Raw genomic sequence first — 17,329 nt, forward strand, 5'->3', positions numbered from 1 at the left:
AGCACTTTTTATCAAACAGTAAGTTCTTATCCCAAAAGCTGGGGTCTTTGGGTTTGTCAAAGACTAGGTTGCTATATTTGTTGTTCACTCTAATTTTAAAGCTAAAAATAAATTATGCCTGAATTTGTAAATAGTTTTATATCAAAGACTAACAAAACAAGTTTTTCCATAGAAATTTAAACCTGATGTCTTGTTCATAGTGTTACTATAGTAAGAAAGAATACAAAAAGGGATCTTTTGCTTCATATCCATAAAAGCAGAAAGCATAGTAGGACAGATGGGAAGAAAGTGGGAAAATATTTCTAAATGACTTTTACTCCTCTCTTTTAATGACCAGACTAAATTGTTCCATTTTATACAAATTAAAATCTTTGGATAAATATTGAGTAAATACTACCCACTAAGGCAGTGTGGCATAGTCATAACAATTCTGAATTTGGAGTCAGAACAGAGATTTGAATCTCTGCTATGTTATTGTAAAATACTATGAATTTGTACTAATAACTTGACATTTCTAAGCCTGTTTCCACATCCATCCACAAAACGGGGGTAATTGCATAGGATGATTTTTCTGTATCATAACTATGGAGCTGGAAAGGAACTAAGAGAACATATTGTCCAATCCTCTCATTTTACAGATATGGGAACTTGATCATAGTCACACAGGTAAATTGCATAAGCCATCAGACTCATTTAGGTTCTCTGATTCTAGAACGAAGGGTTTCTACGCCATCCTTTCTCCTATCCATTGCAATTCTAAAGTCACTTTTTTATTATATTATATATAATTATATATATGATATTATATTAAAAGTCAGTTTATTACCCATTTTTTTCTACAGATAATCTGGAATATAGATCACTAAACTGAGGATTTATTCATCCAGTAGAAAAGTGGGTGATTTTCCCAAGTAACTGCTGATGGATGAGTAGTGGCACTGGGGAAGCTGGATCACATCAGGGAGTGGACTTAAACGTATTCTTATGACATTGTTGAAGCTCTACTGTTCAAGCCAAATGGACCAAGGACTTTTCCCCTGTGACTAACAGCTGCCGAAACCACTACACAGATTAATAGTTGTTTAAACCACAGTTTCTCTGTGGGCAAACAGGTGCTTTTCTAAGGTTCTCTCTAATGATAACAGCTTATAAGAAGGGCTTTATTCACCCTTTACCTATATTTGATTGAATTTTGAAGTATTGGGGAAGTCAGGCTACTGGTACTATAAGAAATCTCTACCTCCTTCTTCTCAAACCCAAGACTAGTGACTTACATGTTTGGATATTTTTTCCTCCCAGAAAAACAACTTGTTGAGGCATGTATTTAATTACATATTCAAATCTAAGCAATTATATTGGCCATTATAATTACAGGGAAAAAATTGGTGGCAAATTCAACTTTTCTAACTTTTAGCTGGAGCCTCAAATTTTAAGCCATAAGCAGTGCACTCAAGTTCCAGAATCACCAAAGAGCTTGAATGATAAACTACAAAGGAAATTTTTAAAAAATCAATCAGATTTAATTAGTAAATCAACAACATCCATTTAGTGTATGGATCAATCAAGGTCAGTTAGGGCCACCAATCAAGTTAATTATCCCATACTTTGATCCTTTATTTAGACAAGGGATTATAAATATTCATAGAAGAACAAAAATTTCTATATTAGTACAAATAGTAAAGTAATGATATAAACTTAACAGAAACATTAAATTTAAATATATTTAAAACCCACTGCCATTAGGTGGGATAGTAAATAAATGCTATACTGAGTTTAGATACTGTCTAAAACAGTGACTAGCTATATGATCCATTCTCAGTCTCTGTCTCCTTATCTATAAAATGGGATTGATAACAGCACCTACCCTCCCAGAGTTATCATGACAACCAAAGGAGTTAACATATAAAGTGCTATATAAATTCAAAGCATTATTATTACAAAAGATGTAAAAATGAAATTACCATTGTGGATACAATGCTTAATTTAGTGTTTCAAGCATTTGTGATTTTTTCAGTGTAGAGTTTTCCTTCTACCAGCATAGATGAAAATGCCATCTTAACTTTGTAAACAATGTTCAAAGAATTGTTATGGTCATTGCTGTTAGGTGTCTTTCCAACTTAGGTTGGTCTTCAAATGACAAAAATTCCAACAATGTATCTGAGAGTATCCAGCAATGTTTATACATTTCTGATACAGCTTTTGAGAGCTCAAGGTTCCCTCCATGAAATGACAAGAGATCAGAGAAGGAATTTGGTGACATTAAGGACAGTTAGGTCTTTGTTACTTATAGGAAAAGGGTTTGTAAGGCTCTTTCATTTAGAACATAGAAAATACGGGAAATGGAAAAGGATTATTAAAGGAATGTAAAGTTACAGGTAGAAATAGCCTCAGAAGCTTCATTTTATAGATGAGGAACCTGGGACCCAAGAGTACTAAGTAGCTTGCCTAACTAAGGTCATGCACATATTAAACATGGGAGAGGGCACCAATTAGGGTCTTCTGATTCTAGAACAATGCTCTTTCCAATTCATGGCACTGTCTCTAGCATTTTTCTTTCAGCAGTGGGTAGAGAGACCCTGGGTCTAAGAGGAGTCTTCCTGTCCTGGCAAGAAGACAATTTAATGACATATTAGCAGAGAATGTTTCATTTTACTTGAGTAATATTTGCTAGTTAAAATATTTTATGGGTTTGTAAAAACATTAATTACCTTTTTTTCTTTTTTTGGGGGGGTTAATTGAGATTAAGCGACTTGCCCAGGGTCACACAGTTAGTATGTATCCGAGGTCAGATTTGAACTCAAGTTTCCCTGAAATCAGAAGGGTGCTCTATACACTATGCCATCTAGCAGCCTCCATCAATCACCTTTAAGAAAAATGTATTGAGATAATGGGAAATAGTGTCCAGTGAATTTCAAGTTCACTAATTAAAAAAAAAATTAATGTTAATTTTTGGACTAAAACAAGAATTTCCACAACATAGTACAATAAAAGATGATTATACATAAAACTGCAAATCCACTAAACACAACTTGCTATTTCTTTCAAATATACAATAAAATTAGCATAAATTTCCCCTTTTTTTCTTCCCTTTGCCTATCCCCATCCTAGAGATGACTACTATTAGATACAAATAGGTATACATATTTATACAGATATTGATATAAACAGATAGGTACAGATAAATATAAAATTGTTTTATATATATATCTGCTTATCAGTTCTTTCTCTGAAGAAAGCAGGTAGTTTTTTTCTTCATATATCCTTTATAATTAGAGTATTTATAACAATCAAAATAACTTATTTGCTCAAAGTCATTCTTAAAACAATATTGCTCTTATACAATATTCTCTTGGTTCCGCTCATTTTGCCCTTCATTATTTCATGTAAGTCTTTCCATGTTTTTCTAAAATTGTTGAGGTCTGGAACCAAATGTTGAGGTGTAGATCACATGTTGAGGTCTACATTTGGGGTACCTAAATGAAATTAGGGTTTAGTTAAGGTCTAGTGGCGGGTTTGAGGTACAGGGAGTCAAACAGAGTTCCCCTGCAACTCCCTTGGATTCGGCGCAAGGATACGGCGGTATTTGAGGTCTAGTAGCGGCACGGAATTCCCAATAAAAGCATTTATTGGCCCAGAGAGCTAGATTAATAAAAGAGGTTTATTATTGAGTCTAGAAGTAGGAGATAGGTGAAGGTAGAGATAGGGAGGGCACTGGACAGAGGGTCCAGTGGACAGAGGGTCCTCACATGGCGACCATGTTTGGAATCTCTGCAAAGAGGGGTTCCCAGTATGATCCTTTTAAGTTGGAGACTTAGCTCGAGGGGCTTTGGGGTGTAGCCCCAAAGTTGGCTCAGATCCGAGTGGGGCGGGGACAGGTCTGGATCTTCTATTGGAATTCAAAGGGACCAGGATTTGTGAGTCAAAGGGTAATTTACATTAGCTAGGGGGGGTTGGGAATCAAAGATTGGAATCTTTCCCGCATCAAAATCACTGAGCTCATCATTTCTCTGAGCACAATAGTATTCCATCACAATCACATATCACAACTTCTTCAGTCATTTTCCAACTGATGGGCAGCTCTTCAATGTCTACTTCTTTGTTATCACAAAGAGAACTGTTGTAAACATTGTAGAACACATAGATTCTTTTCCTTTTTCTCTAATCATCTTTGGAAATAGATCAAGTAGAACCCCAGAGATTCTGCTAAAAAATTATTAGAAATAATCCACAACTTTAGCAAAGTTGCTGGTTATAAAATAAACCCACATAAGTCATCAGCATTCTTATATATCACTAACAAAATCCAACAGTCAGAGTTACAAAGAGAAATTCCATTTAAAGTAACTACTGATAATATAAAATATTTAGGAATCTATCTGCCAAGGGAAAATCAGAAACTTTATGAGCAAAATTACAGACCACTTTTCACACAAATTAAGTCTGATCTAACCAATTGGAAAAATATTAAATGCTCTTGGATAGGGCGAGCAAATATAATAAAGATGACAATATTACCTAAACTAATCTATTTATTTAGCGCTATACCAATCAGACTCCCAAAAAACTATTTTAATGACCTAGAAAAAATAACAACAAAGTTCATATGGAAAAACAAAAGGTCAAGAATTTCAAGGGAATTAATGAAAAAAAAATCAAATGAAGGTGGCTTAGCTGTACCAGATCTAAAATTATATTATAGAGCAGCAGTTACCAAAACTATTTGGTATTGGCTAAGGAATAGATTAGTTGATCAGTGGAATAGATTAGGTTCAAGGGATAAAACAGTCAACAAATATAGCAACCTAGTCTTTGACAAACCCAAAGATCCCAGCTTTTGGGATAAGAACTTACTGTTTGATAAAAATTGCTGGGAAAATTGGAAACTAATATGGCAGAAACTAGGCATTGATCCATACTTAACGCCGTACACCAAGATAAGGTCAAAATGGGTTCATGACCTAGGCATAAAGAATGAAATTATTAATAAATTAGAGGAACATAGGATAGTTTACCTCTCAGACCTGTGGAAGGGGAAGGTCTTTATGACCAAAGCAGAACTAGAGATCATTACTGATCACAAAATAGAAAATTTCGATTATACCAAACTGAAAAGTTTTTGTACAAACAAAACTAATACAGACAAGATTAGAAGAGAAGCAAGAAACTGGGATAAAGGCCTTATTTCCAAAATATATAGAGAATTAACTCTAATTTATAAAAAAATCAAGCCATTCTCCAATTGAAAAATGGTCAAAGGATATGAACAGACAATTCTCAGATGAAGAAATTGAAACTATTTCTAGTCATATGAAAAGATGCTCCAAGTCATTATTAATCAGAGAAATGCAAATTAAGACAACTCTAAGATACCACTACACACCTGTCAGATTGGCTAAGATGACAGGAAAAAATAATGATGATTGTTGGAGGGGATGCGGGAAAACTGGGACATTGATGCATTGTTGGTGGAGTTGTGAACGAATCCAACCATTTTGGAGAGTAGTTTGGAACTATGCTCAAAAAGTTATCAAACTGTGCATACCCTTTGATCCAGCAGTGTTACTACTGGGATTATATCCCAAAGAGATTATAAAGAAGGGAAAGGGACCTGTATGTGCACGAATGTTTGTGGCAGCCCTTTTTGTAGTGGCTAGAAACTGGAAACTGAATGGATGTCCATCAGTTGGAGAATGGCTGAATAAATTGTGGTATATGAAAATTATGGAATATTACTGTTCTGTAAGAAATGACCAACAGGATGATTTCAGAAAGGCCTGGAGAGACTTACACGAACTGATGCTGAGTGAAATGAGCAGGACCAGGAGATCATTATATACTTCAACAACAATACTAGATGATGACCAGTTCTGATGGATCAGGCCATCCTCAGCAACGAGATCAACCAAATCATTTCTAATGGAGCAGTAATGAACTGAACTAGCTATGCCCAGAAAAAGAACTCTGGGAGATGACTAAAAACCATTACATTGAATTCCCAATCCCTATATTTATGCACACCTGCATTTTTGATTTCCTTCACAAGCTAATTGTACAATATTTCAGAGTCTGATTCTTTTTGTACAGCAAAATAACGTTTTGGTCATGTATACTTATTGTGTATCTAATTTATATTTTAATATATTTAACATCTACTGGTCATCCTGTCATCTAGGGGAGGGGGTGGGGGGGGTAAGAGGTGAAAAATTGGAACAAGAGGTTTGGCAATTGTTAATGCTGTAGTTACCCATGTATATATCCTGTAAATAAAAGGCTATTAAATAAAAAAAAAAAAAAAGGAAATAGATCAAGTAAGGATATTACTGAGTCAAAGGCAGTTCAATAACTCTTTGGGAATAATTCCAGATGTTCTCCAAAATGATAATTCTATCAACAATTAATTAGTGTCCCATTTTTTTCCACATTGTCTCCAACATTTGTCACTTTTCAACATTTTAATCAATCTGGTAGATATAAAATGATATCTCAAGGTTGTTTTAAAAGTCCACTTATTTCTAACACTGGACCCTCTCCCCAGGCAACAGCTGGTTCTCATTATTCTTTTTTAGAGATCAATCTATAAAATTATAAGGGGTCAAGCACCATGGAAGATAATTCTTTTTGCCAGAAATTTGATCTCAATTTGCTAATAACAACTATTCAGTAATAACAGGAAAAAACTGGTTGTTATTGTTATTAACAACAGTAATAAAAAAAGAACAAGATAACTGACTGGTGGAAATTCCCTCACTATAATTAGAGTAATAAGAAGTAAATACCATAGATACAATGTCTGGTTCTTTTGAAATGAAGAAAAAATTGTAGTCACCTGTATTGTGTACCACACTTGTGGGACAAGCAATTAAACTGCCCTTGCTTACCAATCAGAAAGGGACATTGAGGGATTAATCCTGGTTGTTTTCCTCTTGTTGGATTTTATTAGCGATCTTGGTTAGTTTAAATATATAGTTCATGCTTTTGGTTCTATTATGTTAAATGAACTTGAATTATTTATAATTAATTTTTTAATCTTCATGTTGGTCTTCTACATGGGATAAAAGTATATAGAAGTACATTTCTTTATTTTTAATTGTATTTTTAAAATTTTGAAGTTAACAAGCGTCAACAAAGATGAACATTTTAATATACAAAGAGCATAAGATAAAAAGCAATATAAAATTTTGAACTTTCTTATGTACAGTTTTAAAAGCTCTTAATAAATAAAATAAGGTAATAAATTTTCCATCTTTTCTGTATTTAGAGGGCATTTTCCTTAAAACAGTTTAGGTAATAGACAATGTTACTAAGCAACAACTTAATTATATAACACAGGTACATACAAAAGAGGGAAAGAGCTAAGATCAATCCCTCAACTTAGCTTTTTTCTTTGTGCTAGTGCTTTGGGGGCTTGAAGATAGCTGCTGAAACATGGACTCCATGGCTTTTTACCTTTCTGTGATGTTATCACATTATCAGTTTTCCCCTCACCCAACAATGTAGGTTAAGATAGATCTTTCCATTAAAGAAGCTTCTTCCTAAGCAGAACAATTTTATTGAATAACTTTTTAGTGACTTAAGAACATAAAAAGGCCACTTATGTGGAGTAGGGTACCTTCAAATTTAGCAGATATTCAGAGACACAGAGAGTCATCACCTGTTAAACACAAGAAACCTTTTAGTATGGAGGTGGAAGAACAGCTCAGTGGTATGGTGGACAGGAAGATTCCTCTTCCTGAGTTCAAATCTGGCATCAGACACTTTCTAGCTGTGTGACCCTGGGCAAATCACTTTATCCTGTTTGCTTTAGTTACCCATATAAAAAATGAGCTGGAGAAGAAAATGGCAAATCACTCCAGAATCTTTGCCAAGAAAACCTCAAGTGGGGTTACATAGAATCAGACATAATTGAAAAATGACTCAACAAATAATATAGAATTACGTAGATAAAGTCTACTTAGTCAGAGTGAAGCAGTAATTATTTTTATGATGTGAGTAGGTAAACCTTTTGTTAGTTGTCTAATAACCTAAGAATTTCTCATTTTATATTAATAATTGGTCTAAACTAACAGTGGACCATATCCAACTCTTTTCCTAAAGAGAATAGGTAAGCATATGGTATTAAATAGAGTGGTGGATCAATGGAATAGGTTAGATACACAAGACACAATGACTATAGTAATCTATTGTTTGATAAACTTTCAAACTCCAGCATCTAGGATAAGAAGTCACTATTTCACAAAAATTGCTGGGAAAACTAAAAAATAATATGTCAGAAACTTGGCATAGACCTACATTTTATATTCCATACCAAAATAAGGTCCAAATAAGGAACATGATTTATTAAAGAGTGATACTATAAGCAAATTAGGAGAACAAGGGATGATTTATCTATTAGCTCTTTGGATAAGGGAGTAAATTATGGCCAGAAAAGAACTAGAGAACATTATAAAGTGGAAAATTGACTACTTTGATTACATTTAATTAAAAAGTTTTTGCATAAGCAAAACCACCATAACCAAGATTAGAAGAGAAGTAGAATGCTGGGAAAATTTTTTTTTTTACAATCAGAATTTCTGATAAAGGTCTCATTTAAAAAATAAGTCAAGAACCGAGTCAAATTTATGTGAACAGATAATTTTCAGATAAAGAAATTAAAACCATCTATAGTCATATGGAAAAATACTCTAAATCACCATTGAGTAGAGAAAAGCAAATTAAAACACTTCTGAAGTACTAGCTCACACTTCTCAGCTTGGCTAAGATGACAGGAAAAGATAATGATAAATGTTGGAGGGATGTGGAAAAACTGTGACATTGATGCATTGTTGGTGGGGGTGTAAAATGATCAAATCATTCTGAAGAACAATTTGGAACTCTAAAGAGCTCTAAAACTATGCATATCTTTTTATCCAGCAGTGTCACTACTGGGTCTGTAATCCAAAGAAATCAAAAAATAGGGAAAAGGACCCACATATTCAAAAATGTTTGTAGTAGCTTTTTTGTGGTGGAAAAGAATTTAAAAATGAGTAGATACCCATCAATTGGGGAATGACTGAATAAGTTGTGGTATATAAAAGTAACAGAATATTATTATTGTATAAAAAATGATTAAATTACTGATTTTAGGAAGGTGCAGAAAGATTTACACAAACTAATGCTGAGCAAAACAAGCAGAACCAGGAAAATACTGTACATAGCAACAGCAAGATAAGCAAAGATTGTTTCTTCTCAGCAATTCGGTGCTCCAAGGCAGCCCTAATAAATTTTGGATGGAAAAAGCCATCCAAATATAGAGAACCATGAAGGCTGAAGGTAAATCAATGTATACTATGTTCTTTTTTTTTCTTCTGTTTTTTTTTCTTTTTGTGGTTTTTCCCTTTTGTTCTGATTATTCCTTCCCAACACAATTCATAAGAAAATACATTAAAAAAGAAACATGTATAATAAAAAATGTTGTTTCTACATATAACTGGAGAAAAAAAATTATTTTAAAGGGAGAGAGTAGATTAGGTGTGACCACCATACCTTTATGAATGGGTCTGTCAAAAAGGAACTACAAAAGGGTACTTTTTAATCACTATCAATCTGTTTCCACAGTGACAGTGAAGTTACCTGGCTTATCCATAGTTTTAATCTCTAGCTTTCCATTCTGAAGCAGATGCTAAGTAGGAAGTCTAAATATTTATTAGTGTCTTCTGTGGTACATATATTTCCCAGTTATTGAAAACACTTTGCATTCTCAGACTGCTCTCCCAACACTTTCCTTTACTTTTGAAGTATTGCATGGAAGTGAGAAAATATGCAGAGGTTTCTAGTACCTTTTATCCTTTTTAATTCCTTCTTCTAGACCAACTACCAATCAACAATAGATTAAGCAGTGATGGTATAATAATTAATGAAATCACTACTTTCTGTTCTTCTGCTTATTGTGAAACACATTGACATAAATGGAAGAAGAATAAGGGAATAGGTTTTGTATTATATATTTATGTAAATCATAAATTCCTGCACAAATCTCTGCATAAGAATATGGAAATACTGGGCTACATGGAGCCCATCTGAAGGGATACTAATGAGGAAGGAGAACAAGGGGAATAATAAGGAGCCCAGTTCTGTGAAATGTCATACTATTTACAACTCATTTAAATGTCAAATGTAAGGAGCCATAGTTCTCTTCTAAGGGACCTTCTGAGGGGAATATTAAGGATTTTTGTTTCTGGGTTTGGTAGGGACCTATGCTGAAGGATTATTTGTTCTCCCCAAAATGAAATGTATTCATAGAAATGTTGACTGGACAGAGAGGAGGCAAGAAAAACTCTTTGTATATTTCTCTTTTTTAACTTCTATTTTCTCAATATTTTATTTTTAATTTTCATAATGAATAATAACTTATTTGCTGCTTGGGTAGAAAATAGTTGGGATTGATAGGTTCCTGTTAAATTGACCATGATTTGTTCCCTCATGGGTGGAATGTTCTCCCTCTTTATCTCTGCTTTGGGAACCTTAATGTTCTTCAAAACTTAGCTCAAAATGCTAGCTCTTATGAGAAAACTTTTCTGATTCCTCTCCTCTCATTGTTAACCCTCTCTGCTAACATTCAAATTACTTTGAAGTTATTTTGTGTTCATTACCCCAATAGTATGTAAGCTATTTGAAGGTAGGAATTGCTTTGTTTTGTCTTTCTGTCAAAATATCTGGCACATATCAAATGCCTAATAAACACTTGCTGAACTGAACACTACAAATATACTTTCATCTTGAAAGTATTATTGCTTGAGTCTTAATAGGCCTGTTGCCCTGGGCTGACTAAAGAATTATAGATGTTGATGATGAATATGAGCATTTATATACAGAAATTATTCTCAACCCAAATAGAGACTCTCCAAATAGATATGGAAATAAATAGATTTCTTTTTGGGAAAAATCCCTATTCTTTTCTTTCTCATTGGGTTTCCATTATAACAATCTTCTAATATTTCTTCCTCGAGTGAAAAATGAACACGTTTCTTACAAATTGTAAATTTAAGCTCTAATTTGAGTCCTTCCCACTTCAATAAAATCTTTTGTCATTTGTTATCAGTCAAAGCCCTTGAAACTTAAATGACCATAACTGACTTTATTTGTTGGTTTCCAAAGCACTTTCAGACATTATCTCACATGAACTTCACAACCAGTCAAAGAGCATGCAGAGAAACATCATTATTATTTCCTTTTTATGGAAGAGGAAATTGAAGATCTGAGAGTTTGCATTAAGGTTATATTCCTAAAAGTAGCAGAACTGGGAATAGAACTTAGGACTGCTTATGCTTAGAGCGCTTTATAACAGCAGACACCTATCACATTGATTTGAAACCTTAAGGTTTGTAAAATATTTTCTTCACAATATCCCATAAAGTAAATATTGGAAATATTATTATATCCACTTTATAATAATCAGTTAATAAAGCCCAGAAAGATTATAAGTGTCTCTCCAAATTTGTTTTAATTGAGGAGAGAGTCAAATACTTCTCTCAAGTTTAGGGACTAAGTATTCTGACACTACTTGGGAAATCCTTAATTTTAAGGTCCTTTCCAGCTTTGTAACTGGTATAGCTATGAAAATGACACTTCCTCTTATGGACGCTAAAGACACAATAAGCATTTATTAAGTGCTCACTATGTGCCATTCACTATAGTTAGTCCTAGGAGATACACTTACAAAGAATTAAATTATGCTCTATGTGTTTCACATAAAATCCCTTTTTTCTTTCAATATTTATATCTACCAGGTTGTGCATATTCCTTCCCTACCTTCTTCAAAAACTATTATTTATTCTATGGCCTAGTTCTCTGAGAGGGGGAAAGGGGGGAAAAATGGGACAACTATGGTGATGTAAAAAGCAGAAAATGTCAGTAAAAGCTTGCTATAAAAGTAATTAGTATGAATAACACTGGGAAGCTGACAAGGGTGAATTGAAGATCCCTCTGTTTTGAAACTCTTTACCACCAAAATTCATATTAACATGAAGTGAAAGCTCTCTTAATCTTCATTATAGAGCCAATTGCACCTCAGTTTAGTGAGGTAAGCTGAAAAAAGGTAAGTTTTATTGAGACCCAGCTAACTAGTCAAAAATGTGCAAGAAACTCTTTGAATTCTCTATTTTGAGACTAATAGTTATGAATATTCAATGGTTACTCTTTTATAAATATAGGATTATAGATTTAGAGATTTTTTTGTTGTTCATCCGTTTTTCCATTGTGTCCAACTCTCCATGATGCCATATGAGGTTTTCTTGGCAAAGGTATTGGAGTGGCTTGCCATTTCCTCCTCCAGCTCATTTTACAGATGAAGAAACTGAGATAAATAGGCTTAAATGACTTGCCCAGGGTCATATAGCTAATAAGTATCTGAAGATAAATTTGAACTTAGAAAGATGAGACTGGCTGACTTCAGGCCTAACACTTTATCTATTGAGTCATCTAGTTGTTCAGATTTAGAGCAAGAAAAGGCCTTAGAGATCATTTTCTAGCAACCACAGTTTTTCGATGATCAGGGAGGTAATTAAGCATTATAATTTTTATAATAATAAACTAAGTGGACTAGGTGAGTTTTGAGGTTTCTTATAGCTAAGGAACTCTGAAATCCTCTGTTTAATATTTTTAAAACTCCTTTTTGAAAAGGAAGGAATACTTCTATCTGCCTCCTCATCCATCTATTGTTTTATGGATGCTACTGTTGAACTCAGGGAATCTCTCCCCCTTAAAGTGTGTTTAGGAAACATATCTATAAAATGAGGGTGGTGAACAAGTTTCTAAGCTTCCATTTCTAAATCCATGATCCTATACAAGGCATCCCAAGATTTTTAGTGCAAATTTTAGCTATTAACTTATAAGACTTTTGGAACGTCTTGTATAATAAAATTTGAAAGAACATTAGGAAAGGAGATCTTTGAGGAGAAAGCATTTTATGTTAGAAATATTAAAAAGGAAAAACATATTAATAGGGATTTTGAGACATAAAGTATATAAAAATATTGAGTTTTTGCATTAAATATTTCTGAAAAGTTTGATATTCCACAGAAATGTTTGAACTAATATTCCCTGGCCAAAGGATAGAAAGACACACCAATTGTCAGGAACCATAGGAAAAAGTCCAAATGATAAGGAAAGAACTGTAAATAGAAACAACTCTTTTGTTTCACTTCCCATACAACAAATTAGTTAAGATGATAAAAGACAGAAACTATTTGTATTGAAGGAGCTATGGCAAGACAGGCACATGGATACAAGTTATTTTTTTTATTATAGCTTTTTATTGACAGAACATATGAATCAACATTGTTCCTTGCAATGACTTCTGTTCCAACTTTCCCCTTCCCTCCCTCCACCCCCTCCCCTAGATAGCAGGCAGTCTCATACATGTTAAACATGTTAAAGTATATCTTAAATACAATATATGTGTATACATCCATACAGTTCTCTTGTTGTACAAGAAAAATCAGATTCAGAAAGGTAAAAATAACCTGGGAAGAAAAACAAAAATGCAAGTAGTCCACATTCATTTCCCAGTGTTCTTTTTCTGTGTATAGCTGGATCTGTTCATCATTGATCATTTGGAACTGAAATGGATCTTCTCATTGTCAAAGATATCCACTTCCATCAGAATATATCTTCATATATTATTGTTGTTGAAGCATATAATGATCTCCTGGGTCTAAAGCAGAACTAGATATCATTACTGATCACAAAATAGAAAATTTCGATTATACCAAACTGAAAAGTTTTTGTACAAACAAAACTAATGCAGACAAGATTAGAAGGAAGCAATAAATTGGGAAAATATTTTTACAGTCAAAGGTTCTGATAAAGGCCTCATTTCCAAAATATATAGAGAATTAACTCTAATTTATAAAAAATCAAGCCATTCTCCAATTGAAAAATGGTCAAAGGATATGAACAGACAATTCTCAGATGAAGAAATTGAAACTATTTCTAGTCATATGAAAAGATGCTCCAAGTCATTATTAATCAGAGAAATGCAAATTAAGACAACTCTAAGATACCACTACACACCTGTCAGATTGGCTAAGATGACAGGAAAAATAATGATGATTGTTGGAGGGATGCAGGAAAACTGGGACATTGATGCATTGTTGGTGGAGTTGTGAACGAATCCAACCATTTTGGAGAGTAGTTTGGAACTATGCTCAAAAGTTATCAAACTGTGCATACCCTTTGATCCAGCAGTGTTACTACTGGGATTATATCCCAAAGAGATTATAAAGAAGGAAAGGGACCTGTATGTCACGAATGTTTGTGGCAGCCCTTTTGTAGTGGCTAAAAACTGGAAACTGAATGGATGTCCATCAGTTGGAGAATGGCTGAATAAATTGTGGTTTATGAATATTATGGAATATTACTGTTCTGTAAGAAATGACCAACAGGACGATTTCAGAAAGGCCTGGAGAGACTTACACGAACTGATGCTGAGTGAAATGAGCAGGACCAGGAGATCATTATATACTTCAACAACAATACTATATGATGACCAGTTCTGATGGACCAGGCTATCCTCAGCAACGAGATCAACCAAATCATTTCTAATGGAGCAGTAATGAACTGAACTAGCTATGCCCAGAAAAAGAACTCTGGGAGATGACTAAAAACCATTACATTGAACTCCCAATCCCTATATTTATGCACACCTGCATTTTGATTTCCTTCACAAGCTAATTTTACAATATTTCAGAGTCTGATTCTTTTTGTACAGCAAAATAACGTTTTGGTCATGTATACTTATTATGATCTAATTTATATTTTAATATATTTAACATCTACTGGTCATCCTACCATCTAGGGAGGGGTGGGGGTAAGAGGTGAAAAATTGGAACAAGAGGTTTGGCAATTGATAATGCTGTAAAGTTACCCATGTATATATCCTGTAAATAAAAGGCTATTAAAAAAAATGATCTCCTGGGTCTGCTCATTTCACTTAGCATCAGTTCATATAAGTTTCTCCAAACCTCTCTGTATTCATCCTGCTGGTCATTTCTTACAGAACAATAATATTCCATCACATTCATATAGCACAATTTACCCAATCATTCTCCAATTGATGGGCAATATGGATACATTGTTAATGGACCTATTCATTAACAGGTCCAATTCATTCAAGAATACAATTTTGCTTTATGTAAAAGAAAAAAAATGTGCTTTTTGGCCCCACAATCTCACTACCGCCAAATAAATCAGAGATTTAAAAAAAATTTTAAAGGAAAAATTGCATAAATACCAAAATATTAGTAGCAGGATTTTTAAAAATAATGGTGAGCAAAAGTTAGTGAGCAAAATGGCTAATAATGATGGACAATGTTTGAACATGTGGATGTGTTCAAGTTCTGTTATAAGAAACAAAACATAAAAAGAATTCAGAAAAATCTGGAAATAGTTGTTTTAGCTGAAGTGGAGTGAAATAAGCAGAATCAGGAGAATAATATTGAAGGGAACATTATAATTATTATGTAAATTACAATAACCAGTCTTGGTTCAGGAGAACAGGTAATGGAACAAGATACTTCCCTCTTCTTGGTTGAGAGATGAGGTAGGATTATAGGAGAAGAATGTTTCAGGTGCTGTCAGGTGTAGAAGGCTGAAACTATTGAGTCAATGCACTGAGGTCAGACTGCCAAGCACTTGAGGATAACTACTTTTTGAGGATGACTTGAGGATGCAGCACTTGACAACAATACTCTATGGGCATATGCTTGGAAAATGGTCCTTCTCACTATCCTGTGCTGGCTCAAAGATTGATGTATACAAAGGATTGTAGGAGGGACTAGGGGATAGAGTAAGACTAGCCAGAGTCACTCTTTGTGGTAGATAAGGAAGAAGGCAGTTGCAGAGATTCTGCTTCCATCCTGTTCAATCCTGTGTCAAAGACCAAGAATAAAGACTAAGGACTTTTGCTTATCCTGACTCCAGCTGATTCTAAGGTGTCCTGGGTGCTAGTGTGGTCATCACAGTCAAGCATAACTGAAAATGATTATAAAAGTTACCCATAAGCTGTTTAAAATATAAAAATAAAAAAAGATAAAACAATGATGTTGTTGATGGTTTTTTTACATGGTAGTTTCACATAACTAGAGTGATTCAGACTATGTCAAGGTTAAATATAATCATCTTTTATTTCTCTCTAATCATCAGGTACCAGCAAAAAAAAAAAAAATTACAAAGTGCTGTTTACAGCAAATAATGAATCCTCTGCAATGTGGTTACATTATTCAGGTTTGTACATTTCTATTGGACTGGAGCTAATTGTCACATTTTACAAAATGATGATTTTGAGTAGTGCAAATTTAAATATATACAGCTTCTTCAGGGGATTCCTTATTTGAAGTAATTGGGACCAAGCTGTACAAAATTAAATAATGCAGACCTGATTAGAGAATCTACTTTGAGTTACTTAGAAGTGAATTAAACAAAAGCTTGTTGCTTTTAGTCTACAAGTTAACCACGCGCTGGATGAAGCAATTTGAAGGACACCATGAAGTAATAGTTATTTTCAATTGTAAAATAGCTTTTCATAGGTAGGATTTTTCCTTGCAAGAGTGACCATTATATGCTGGAATCTTTACAAATTGTTAAGCCATTAGAGTTGATAGAGACAATAATTATCTAATTTGGCATGGTTTAATATGATTGATTTGATCTTAGAAAGAGATATTTTGGGCCAGAACTTGAAACAAGGTACTAAGCACAACTGATAGAAACAATGCTTGTGTTCACACCTTTAGAGAGCTCATAAGTATCTAAGTACTCAATGGAGTTCACAGGTTTGGGAGAATTCAGGGTTTAGAAAGAGATATCTGAATTCACACCTCCCTTAGGGACAGAGAGCATGCTGGGAGATATCCCACAATCCCACTCTCGGAGAAGTAGCATAAATACAGCTCCAGTAAGCCACTTGAGAGAGTTACTTGGGAGCATTCCCAGGAGTTGGAGAGGAGCACTTTGGAAGAAAGCCTACAAGCCCTATCTTTGAGGCAAGAGAGATTCATCGTATCTTCTACCTTCTACCTTGGTGCTGGCTGGAGTCAGAAGGACAAACCTTTGGATTTGGAGATATTCGGAGGGAGCTCTTGGAACCAAGCAGAGAGATAGGGCTATATTGAAGGACATAATAAAAGATCTGAACTCTTTTGGCTGCGTTTTGGAAAAAGAACACCAACAATTATAGAATCATATAATATCACAATATGAAGGAATATTAGAGGATATAAATAGAAGAATCCCTTCTATAAAATGTTTGAAAAAAAATCATCCAGAATTTGAAGTTTGCTTGCCACCTGTAAAA

This window comes from Sarcophilus harrisii, chromosome 3 (genome assembly GCF_902635505.1).
Source record: "Sarcophilus harrisii chromosome 3, mSarHar1.11, whole genome shotgun sequence".
Lineage (NCBI taxonomy): Eukaryota > Metazoa > Chordata > Mammalia > Dasyuromorphia > Dasyuridae > Sarcophilus > Sarcophilus harrisii.